Source organism: Balaenoptera borealis (assembly GCF_965194805.1).
Source record: "Balaenoptera borealis genome assembly, chromosome: 1".
In the NCBI taxonomy this organism is placed as follows: Eukaryota; Metazoa; Chordata; class Mammalia; order Artiodactyla; family Balaenopteridae; genus Balaenoptera; species Balaenoptera borealis.
The window spans coordinates 90,898,138-90,910,049 of record NC_138860.1 but is presented as its reverse complement, the minus strand read 5'-3'; positions in this window follow the sequence as shown (position 1 = coordinate 90,910,049).

Genomic DNA, 11,912 nt, shown 5'->3' with positions numbered 1-11,912 from the left:
TTGCTGTTTTTTAATTATTTTCATTAGCAGCAGATTGGAGTAAAAATTCCGAAGGAAATAGAAAAGAATTAATAAAGAGGGGAAAGACAGTAAAGAACCAAGAAAACTATGTAGTTCTACCTCCTTGTCTTATACGTAAGGAAATTGAAACAAAAGGGCATAAAGTGAAGGTATTAGATGATCTCTAAAGTGGTTTTGCAGTTTCATCATTCATGATTTCATGTAGTGTCTCATGCAGTTTTGTCATTGTTATTAGTGACATGCAAATAATATATATGAACTAATCAGTTTAAAAACTGTACAGAAGTTACTTTTTGTTAAAACACACAACACCAACAAATAAATACACTGAAAGTTAACAGCAATTATCTTTCTTTGGCAAGGATATAAGAGAATTACTTTTTGCCATTTGCTTTTTAAAATTAACTTTATTGAGGTATGATTCACATAAAATAAAACTTTCCGGGCTTCCCTGGTGGCGCAGTGGTTGGGAATCTGCCTGCTAATGCGGGGCACACGGGTTCGAGCCCTGGTCTGGGAGGATCCCACATGCCGCGGAGCAACTGGGCCCGTGAGGCACAACTACTGAGCCTGCGCGTCTGGAGCCTGTGCTCCGCAACAAGAGAGGCCGCGATAGTGAGAGGCCCGCGCACCGCGATGAAGAGTGGCCCCCGCTTGCCGCAACTAGAGAAAGCCCTCGCGCAGAAACGAAGACCCAACACAGCCATAAATAAATAAATAAATAATGTGAAACCTTTAAAAATAAATAAATAAATAAATAAATAAATAAAACTTTCCCATTGTAAGTGGGAATATCAGTGATGTTTAGTAAGCTTATAGAGCTACACAACCCTCCCACAATCCACAAAGATCCTGCATGCGCATTGGCAGATGGTTTCTGTTCCTGTCCCAGCCCTTGGCAACCGCTAATCTGCCTTTCATCTTATAGATTTGTCTTTTCTGGACATTTCATATAAATGGCATCTTATGTATACAGTCTTTTGCGTCTGGCTTCTTTAACCTAACATGGGGTTTCCAAGCTGTATCTGTGCTGTAGCAAGTATCAAGAGTATGTTCCTTTTTATTGCTGAAAATATTTCATTTCTATGGATATACCATAGTTTGTTTATCCATTCATCACTTAATAGACATTTTGGTTTCCACTTTTTGGCTATTGTGAACAACGCTGTTATGAACCTTTCATACAAGTCTTTGTGTTGACATACGTTTTCATTTCTCTTGTGTATGGACCTACCTAGGGGTTGGAAATGCTGGATAATATGGCAAAGTTATGTGTAACTTTTAAAGAAATTTCCATACTGTCTTTCAAAGTGACTGTTTTTACATACGCACCAGCAACGTACAAGGGTGAGAGTACCAGTTTCTCCACATCCCCACCAACATTTGTTACTGTCTTTTCTATAGCCATTCTAGTGGGTGTGAAGTTGTATCTGAATACGGCTTTCATCTGCATTTCCCTAATGACTGATGATGTTGAGTCTACGCTATTAGCTGTGCATATGTCTTTGGTAAAATGTCTATTCAAATATTTTGCCCATTTAAAAAAAGTGGACTCTCTTATTGAGTTGTAAGAGTTCTTTATATATTCTGTATTTCTTTTCTCTCAGATTGTGGGTTTGTCGTCTTACAATATTTTTTAATGCTCTATTTTGAGTGCAAAATACTCTGATTTTGATAAAGTGTAATTTAACAATATTTTCTTTTATGGATTTTCCTTTCTTTGCCTAATCCAAGGTCACAAAGACTTTAGACCTATGTTTTCTTCTAAAAGTTTTATAGTTTTAGCTCTTACATTTAGGTGTATGATTCATTTTGAATTAATTTCTCATGTATGATAAATGTCTAAAGTCATTTTTGCATGTAGGTATCTAATTATCCCAGTACTATTGATATTTGTTGAAAAGGCTGTCCTTTCACTATCAAATTGCTTTGGCACATTTGCAAAATATAAATTGATCATAAATGTAAGGTTTTATTTCTGGATTCTTAATTTTGTTCCTTGATCTACGTCTTTCCTTATGCCAATACCACATTATGTTGATCACTGTTGCTTTAGAGCAGTGGTTCTCAATAAAGGGATAATTTTGCCCTGCATCCCCCAATGTCTGAAGACATGTTTGACTGTCATGACCTGGGGGGACTGGGGGGATGGTGCTACTGGCATCTAGTGGATGGAGGTCACGGACAAGAGACAGTATTTATTAGCTACTTTTTTTCCCCTGAAAATAGGTCACTCTCCTGTTTCTTTGCATATCTTATATTTTTTTTTAATTGAAAACTGGACATTTTAGGTAATGTTGTAGCAACTCTGGATTCTGATCTGATCTCCTCCACCCAGGGAGGTGGTGATTGTTGCTACTGCCATTTTTCTGTTTTTTTGTTTAGTGATTTCCCTGGACTAATTCTATAGAGATCACCTTTCCTGGGGTGTATGACCACTGATATCTCTGCTCAGTGTTGTATGTTTTAAATCTTATTTATATTTTTAAATACGTCTTCCTAGGAGTAAGCCCTGCGTCAGCATAGCTTAGTGATCAGCCAGTGATTTGTCAGAAGTTGTGCTCAAACATCTTTAGCCAGTAAGGGCTTCCACTCTTTGCCAGTGGATCTGTGTGTAGGTTGTGGAACACATTCAAACTGTGTGCATCTTACAAGTTCATGTAGCTTTTACTTTACCTTGGGCCCTCACTAGTGATAACTGCCTGGGTCCAAGGCCTCACATTCAGCCAGGAATGTATACAGATAGCTAGGGGTCTCTCTAGTCTCCCCTGAATATATATTCTTCCTTGCTCTTGCTTGCAGCCTTCCAAACCACCAGGGACATGTGGCAAGGTGCACCATGTTTGTGTCATTCCATGGACCTATCTCCCTGTTAAATTTCTGGCCAGTCTGCCAACTGTTGCTTGTCCCAACCAGAGCCAAAACCTCAGGCTAGCTGCATTGATCTTTCCAGTTCTTTTGCCACTGAGATTGCTATTTCTAACAATGCCCAGGAGAATGGAATTTTTCTGCACTCGCTCCACTCCAATTTGTCCTGCCTGGGAGAACTGCCATGCTGTTGGAGCTGGAAGGACATGAGAGCAGCCCTGGGCTGAAATACTGCAGACACACTGTTCTTACCCAAAGGTCAGTAATTTTTCTTGAATAAGTGCTTCTTGATTTGTTGTATGCCTTTGCTCAATTTCTAGAAAGTTTATCTATGTTATGCCTTTTGGGGAAAGAGATTTCCTCCTCACTCTGCCATTTGCCATTCCAAGAATAAGTAGAAGATGGATGGATGGATGGATATTTTTATTGACATTCTTTGTAAATTCCTCTAGAAATTTTAGCTTTAAAGCCTTGCTCTTCCCACCTGAAAGGCCTTTATCCACTTCTATCAAAATTCTACTCATTTTTTTGTGTTCTCACACAATGAAACTTTTACAGAACCTTCCCTGACTTCCCTAACTTCGAGCGATTTCTTCCACATTTGTACATCCATTGTTCTTATTCTTAACTTTCTTATGATTTATCACATACTACCTTACATTTATGTGGGAACATGCCTTTACGTCCCCTACTAGCTTGTCAGACGTTTAAGGACATAGTATGGTAGTCATCTTTTAACCCACTTAACAACTTATATATCTGTCGAATAAGCACCCATTTCTCAGACCTCAGTACTCTCCACCAGATCAGGCTGCCCCGTTTAAGGGTCCATTTCTCTTGATTTGGAGTTTTCTTGCAGCAAAAACTTTATCAAAGCCTATACACTAAGGTCGGTGCTTTGTGACCACCTAGAGGGGTGGGATAGGGAGGGTGGGAGGGAGGGAGATGCAAGAGGGAAGAGATATGGGAACATATGTATATGTATAACTGATTCACTTTGTTATAAAGCAGAAACTAACACACCATTGTAAAGCAATTATACTCCAATAAAGATGTTAAAAAAAAAAAGCCTATGCACTAAGAAAAGTCTAAACATTAGAAAAGGGATATGTCATGTATTATGTCCTTTTTATGCAAATATGGGAAATACACAGTGCAGCTGGTACACAGAATATCAGAAGGGCCTAGTGGGAGGAACAGGGATCTTCGATTCGTCAGGAGTCCAAAATTGTAGTCTATTATCTTCCTCTGAATGATTGTAGGGCCTTAGTCAAGTTATTCAACTTCTCTGGACCTCCGTGTATTTTCTATAAAATGAGGAACCTGGACTAGAAAATTTGCATGTGATTCATGAGATAATTAATATGGTTATTATATAGCACACACATTTACTGAACTTTTACCTGCTGTTTCCAGAAGCTCTAATAAGCTTCAAGTATACAGAAATCAAAATAAAATCTCCATCCCCAAACAGGGATTGGCCTGCTTAATACTGTGACAAATGCTCTAAGAGAGGAATGCATTCCATATTATAGGGGCAGAGTAGGAGGAGCATCTCATCAAGCTTAGGATAGGTTTGGGAGGGGAGAAGATAATCAAGAAAGATTCTTCAAGAACCAGACATTTGAATTGAATTTCACAAGGAAGTAGAGTTTGAAGGTAAGGGGGAAAGGAGCTATTTGATAAGACAGAGATACCTGAAGAAGGAAGGGATATGAGATCCAAAGCACAGGTAGGAAGACTAGCCTTGAACTTGAGAAAGTACACCCATTTCACTGAGACCCATAAAACAGTCCTCTCATGCAGTCCTTTTCAGGCCCTGAGATCGCACTGTCCATGAGCCAGGGTGGGCCAACAGGGGCACCCACCAAGATCCCAGGAGTGGCTGTCCCTTCTGAAAGTCTAGGTTCAGTCATCCACCAATATCAAGGAGCCCATGAGATACACAAAATGAATGTTATTTAGGGAGAGGTTAAGGGAGTCCCCTGGAAATATCTTTCAAAAATACTCATCAAAACTTTGGATGACTCCAAAACAAATTAACATGGGCACAGTATTTTGAAACAGTTCAGCAGTAAGTAGCCAGAAATGTATGCCACCACAGGGTGATAATCTCAAAAAAAATTTTTTTTTTAATCTTCAGCTGTTTGAAGCCTGGGAGGCTTGAGATGCAGTGAAACCTCTTGCTTAAGTTTTTCAAAACACCCTGACGTTGATTAACGTAGAGATGCCACAGCTCTTGGCTGCTCAGGAAAGCCTGTTACTAAGAAATTGCTGGGACCTACAGCAGCCTCAGCACAGGGTTCCGCCCACCCCTCGGCTCATGCCCCCACCGAAACCAAGTCAGTGATGAAACGTTTGCCAAACAGAAGACAAATATTGCCTAAAAAAGACTTTTCCATTTCTTTCCAAATATGACCTCCCTTCAGCTTTGAACTAATAGGTAAGACTTACTAGAAGATGAAAAACATCTCATACCAGAAGATAGACCTAGAAAAATTCTAATTTGAACCCTACGAATGATTTTAGCTCACATAGACAATCGATATGTTGTGAAATAGTGTATTTAATGACACTTTATAAGTCAAATGCTAATTGCTCGCAGTTATTTATACAACTCTGCTTAAGTCCTTTTGGAATTATTTTTTCTTTAAACGTTCATTGAACATCTGTGTGTCAAGAATCGTGGCACTGAAGATACAGAGCCAACTTTGACACTTAACTTGTGGATCTGCTGGGCTAGAAGAAGATAGATTGGCAAGCCAGAAATTATGTTTTCCAGTAAAGGTGTGTACCAAATGCTCCCAGAGTTTAGAAAATAGAAACTGCTGCTGGTGGGGAGGCAGGAGGATGTGACAGCAACACGATTACCGATAACCAGCCCTGATCAAGTCTTCCCCATCTGTGAAGCAGGGGAAATGAGTTTCCTAAGCAAAGACTAGGTTTGAGGGCTGGGTTTGTACCTTTTGGAGCAGGCAGAGCTACTTGGTGGTGAAGAAAGAGTGCCAAGGAACCAAACCATCCTCACTCGAGCTTTCAGAGAGGAAACATTTGACTGAACTTCGGGGAATGAGAAGTTTGTTGGACGTGGTAGGAGTCCAGTTGCAACACACAAGGGAAAGTCATTCTAGGAAAAGGAATATGATCATATTTAAGATGCTGAGGCAAGGCGGGATTACACTTTAGAGCAACCAGTCCTTCCAGGCAGGGCTGCATGACATGTTTGCATGAGCTGGGGGGAGTAGAAGGGGAGGGGACCCAAGACGTGACAGGGGCCCAGTCACCTGAGACCTTGTGTCTGCTGTAGAGAGTTTGGCTTTTACGTTGAGTGAGATAGAAGCCCCTGGAAGACTGAGCGAGGTGCGACGTGATCAGCTCTGTGCCTGTTAAGGGTCCTCTGGCTTCTGTGTGGAGAACAGATTGTTGGGGGACAGTTTAGAGGCTACCGAAATAATCTAGGTGAGGAATGGTGGTGACTCAGACCAGTGGTGGGGACGGTGATCAGGTCTATAATTTGAAGGTAAAGCTGACGTGATCTGTTCGTGGGTGGGGGTGAATGTGAGAGAGAGGGCAAGGTTGACTGCAGAGTTTCTGACCTGAGCACCCGGCAGGATGGAGTTACCACTTACAGAATGGGAATGATTAATATTTAGGAGGGGTGAAATTAGAAATTTGTTCTTGAACATGTGAATTTTGCAATTCCTATTAGGGCAAAGCTGCAGAAAGCTCGAGGCACAGGCTTGGAGACTGGGTGGGAACCAGGGACTCAGGAAGCCAGGACACAGAAACCCCTGGGCAGGAGGCCACTGTCAGACACAGCTTCCTTCGTGGGACTATCGCAGACCTGTTCTTAGTGGCCCCTTGCTTTGCAGCCTCATGTGAGGTTGGAAGTTTGTGTTTGGTGAACAGTGGAGAAGGGTCCAATTGCTTACTCTGGCTGGCAGGGGCAAGGAGCTTTCTGCCCATCGAGAATCATGTAGTAAGGGATCCCCTAAAATTTGGAAGTTCTAAGTGCTGGCAAGAAACAACAACAGAAAAGACAGATATTCTATAAAGTCAAACACTAGGGATTCAAATCCCAGGTCTGGGGCATATTCACTTGGTGACCACAAGCCACAAATCCAACATGTCTAAGTCTCAATCTTCTCATCTGAAAAATGGGATAATACATACCTCTCACAGGGTGGTTGGGAGGATTAAGTAGCTTGTCCCACATGGCACCACTAGGCCAGGCCAGCTGAGGCTCAGACCAGCCTTGCTTCCTGAACAGCTGTCCTGCTGGATGGGAGCCCAGGCCAAGGAGTCAGGGCTTCACTCACAGACCCACCACTTGGCTCCAGCCTTGCTCGACAACTCCCAGTCTACCACTGCTTTTATAGGTAGAGGGTCGTTGCCGTACATCCTGTGATGACTATAAATCCCTCTATAATTCAGGCTCTCCTCATTCAGATTAACAATAATGCCCTTGTATCCCAAGCCCCTCTAAAATGTCAGGCACCCTGCTAATCGCATTGCAGACATCATCTCATATAATCCTCCTAACAGCATGAGGTAGGTACTATGATCACTCCCACCTTCAGATGAGGAGACAGAACCTCAGAGAGGCCAAGTAGCTTCCCCATGGTCGTTTGAAATGAGAGCGTATACTCCTAACCGCTAGCCATACCACCTCTGACACGGGCTGACGGAGTCCACCTGCGGGCCCAGCGCTGGCCACTTTAGCTTAAGCATGAAGCCAGCCTTCCCTGAGAACCCACTGGAAAAGGTAGAGGGATCCCGCAGTTCCCTTCAGAGCTGGATGGGCCCCTTCTTCCCCATCCTGGTCCAAGCGTGTTGCCAGGCCCGGGTGAGTCTAGCTGGAGCCCTGGGCTGCCCACGGGGATCTGCACCTAACAGATCTCAGAAGCCTGGCCAGCCTCCGCCCTCAAGGGCTCCTTGGGGTGCCCGTGTGGCCCTGAGGTCCCTCCCTGCTCGGGCTGTGGCTTACAGGAGCTGTGCTGCCCAGGGTGCAGTCCCTGAAGAGCTCAGGAGTGAGGAGAGGACGAGACACTGCTGGAAGCTTCCCAGGCTTGTCAGAGATACTCTCTTGAAGAGGGCACCCGTGTGTGACGCAGTGTGTGCCATTGCCTTTGGGCATTCAGGGCCCAGCACACTGCAGACCAAATACTGGGAAACACAGCCCTGTTTGTGGAGGACAGAGGGAAGCAACTCACACCTGGCTCCAGTGGAGATGGCACGTTACATTTGACCCCTTTCATGAAACAAGAAGCACAAAATGAAACATTCTGAGGGTTGGGTATTTTTCCACTTGGCAAACATCTATGATTTATAGGGCAGACGTTACTCGTCGCTCACTCTAGTCCTTTCCTTCTTCCTCCACCCACACTCCCTGTCAGCCCAGCTCAGGCTGAGCGCCTAGATCAGCTGTGCCCACTCAGCCTCCCTTGGTGAAGGAACCAAGGGAGACCGCTTGCAGAGGAGAACCGCCGACTTCACCCAGAGCCCTGCCCCTATGCTCCCAGGGCAGCAAAGTTTCTTAAAAAGGAAGAACAGAGAGGCAGGGTCCTCCTTGGCCTCTCCAGGACCCAGGAGATGCCAGAAGGGACCTCGGTTGACATGCTTCCTGGTTTCCCAGCAATATCAGGACAGCAGAGGATGCAAAGGGCAAAACCACCCAGCACACGTTAGCCACCGACTGTGCTTCCCATAGCTTTCTCCTTCTTGGGCTTGAGAACCACCAGCCTCCTCCTAAAATAAGCTAGAATTTTCTTTTAAATCTAGCTTTAATGGGTCCTAGATACTGTCCTTGAAGATAATTTGCAAATTAGGAAACCAAAAAAAGAAAGAAAATGGGAGAGGGAGGGGACTCTTTTAAAACTTCATTCATGCAACTTTTGTTTATTTACAAAGCACATTCAGTAATCATTAGTGCCAAGTTACTGGAATGTTTACAAAGATTAGTTATATTTAGTCCCTACCCTTACGGACCTATCACTATATTGTCATTTCAACTTTGTTCTCAGGTTGCTTTGAATCAGGAAAATTGCCCTGGAAAGGGCTTCATTCCATCTAGGCTTTTTGTCAGTAGAATTTAAATCTGGGTTTTTAGGCAAAAGTGACTCAGCTAACAATTAGGCTAAAGACATTTTTAATTAGAGTTAGCCGAGCCAATATGGGTTTAATTCAACTGCGCAAGCATTGAGTCAGTATCTGTTATATGGCGGGTACTAGGCTAGGCACCAGGGGTGTGGAGGTGAATAAGATACAGTCCCTGTTCTCAAGAAGGTCACAGTCTAAATATATCCGAACTACAAGGTGAATTACATGCCATAAAAAGGCATGACATGCTGTGGGCAGAGAGAGTAAAACCACGTGGCTGGAAATTCTGAAGAAGTTGGCCTTAGACAGTTAAAACAGCCCTCCTCAATTCTGCACCCTCTTCTATCTGTCCTATCCTCTTTTTCTCTTCCCAGCCAAGTCCATTCATTTAATCATTCATCCAGAGATTCACCAAATATTTATGTCCCAGGCACCATTCTAGACCAGGGATGCAGCAATGAATAACACAGATAAAGGCCTAACAATTTGCGTACATTCCAGTAGGGAAGGGATGTGTAACAGATACCAACAAGTGAATAAATAAATATATCATAATGTCAGTGATGATGAGTGTTGTAAATTAAAACAGGGTGGAGGAGACAAATAGTACAAATGGGGAAGGCATGTGTATTCCATCTCAAATACAGTGTTAGAGAAGGCTTTTCTGAGGTGGGGACTTTTGAGCAAAGACCTGAATGAAGTGGCAGACAAGCCTGGGAGCTCTGGGGGAGGAGTACTCCCGGCGGAGGGAACGGCAGACGTAGAAACATGTTTGCGTGCCACGTGGCAGGAGCATCATGAATGAGCAGAATAGCAAGGGAATGAGGATGGAGAGGTAAGCAGGGACCAGGTCTGGAAGGGCCGACACCAGGAGTTTGGATCATGTTCTAAGGGTGATGGGAAGCCACTGGAGGATTTGGATAGGGACTCAGATGATCTGATTTGTGTTTTTAAGAGATGCTTATGGCTGTGGGGTTGAGAATAAACTGTAAAAGGTCAAGAGGGGAAGCCAGGAGGACTTGTGAAATCTTTTCAATTTGAGAAACGAAAGTAGAGTTGACCTTTCTGGTATAGGGAAATAGCAAGAGGTGTAATGCTGGGGCGGGGGACTTCCGGGGCTTAAGTTTGGACGTGGCAAGTGTAAAATGCTGTTAGATAGCTGAGTGGAGATACAGAGCAGGCAGTTGGGATACTTGGATCTGAACTTCAGGGAGCAGGATAAATAAAAAGAAATCCATGTCTAGACATACTGTAGTGAAATGACAAAACATCCAAGATGGGGAGAAGACCTTGAAAGCAGCCAGAAAGAGAAGACAGATCACTTGAAAAGGACAGTTAGAATGACGCTAGCTTCTCAACAGAACAATAGAAGCCAGAAGTTGGACCATGAAGGGTTGAGTGAAAATAGCTGTCAACCTGGATTTGTGTACTTCTCGAAAAGTATTGTTCAAGAATAAGGGCAAATTATATATAGGAAACAAAATTGAGAGCGTTTACCACCAGGAGAGCTATTCTAAAGAATAAAATTCAAGGAAGAAAGTGATGTCAACAGGATGGTATGACGTACAAGGCAAAATGGGAAGCAAATAAATGGTAACTATATCAATAAACTCAAAAATGTCTTTGCTGAGTTAAAAAATATTCCAAACAGCACTATGTGAGTTCAGAGAGGGAGGAAGAGAGCTGAATTCTAGGAGAGGAAGGAAGTTGTAGTTCAACCTTAAGATTTTAGGTTAAATATGTATGGTAAACTTTGAAGGTAACCACTGAAAGACCAGAAATAGCACGCAAACATTCCAAATGTGTAAAGAGAGAGAAAAAAAAGAAACAAAGGAAATAACTTGATGAATTTTTTAAAAAGGCAACAATGGAGAAAACCAGAAATTGTCAGGTTAAAATAAAACCTTGATAGGCTATTAACGCCAGGCAAGACTAAACGATGAGGACATGGAAAAGTTAAGTGCCCCCATTGAGGGGTTTAACATAAGACAGTGACTCATCAGACTTGTGCTTTAGAAAGATGAGACTGCCTGGACCATGGAGTGTGGACTAAGGGACGAGACAGGAAACAGGAATAAACATTAGGAAGCTTCACCATCATCTGGGCTGGGAATGATGAGGGCCCGAGCTGAGGCTCTGACAGCGACAGCAGGGGTAGGCAGGGTGGGTGGGGGAGATGAAAATGACATGTCAGTTATCCTAAGATAAAGCCCCAAATGGCCCTGCCCTTAAAGTCAGAATGACAGCCTCGGGCCTCTGATCTCAAACAAGGACACATAAGCCCTTGTGCCGAAACCAGAGCTGAATTCTGAGCTCAACGTCAAGGCCTCCGGAACTGTGAGAAGCTGACCCTTTTTCTCTTACAAGTGACATCGTTGGTGCTCTAAGCAGCCTGGGCCTTCTAATCCTGCTGTTGAGGGAGGAGGTTGTCAGATTGTCACACTGAAACCCTGTCTCTGGAATTGTCATTTGAGACTCTGCTCTCTCAGAAACTAGAAAATCACTGGGGGAGAGAGAAACACACACGCACACACAGTATCTTAAAACTACCAGCTCTAATGTTATCGCAGTAAGATTTCCTCCCTCTTGAACAAAGCTTGGATGATATCAAAAACCCTGCTCTCACAAGTCCTTCACACTTCACCATGTGAGGAGGTCTTATTATTTTATTAGGCTGGACGCATTATTATTTCTCACATTTCCTCTTACTGATGAGGAGACACCAACCTAGAAATGGATGTGGCTTGCCCAGGATCACTCAATGGTAAGTGGCAAAGCTGAAAATGGAAACCAGCTTGTCTGGTGTGGAGCCAACTCTTTCTGCTGTCAGGTGTGAGAGCTTGTTTTGGTGGTAAGAGGGAGCAGTGGAAGGGAAACTGGCCAACTCCAGCCGATATTTCCACCCAGCCCCACCCACTAGTCTT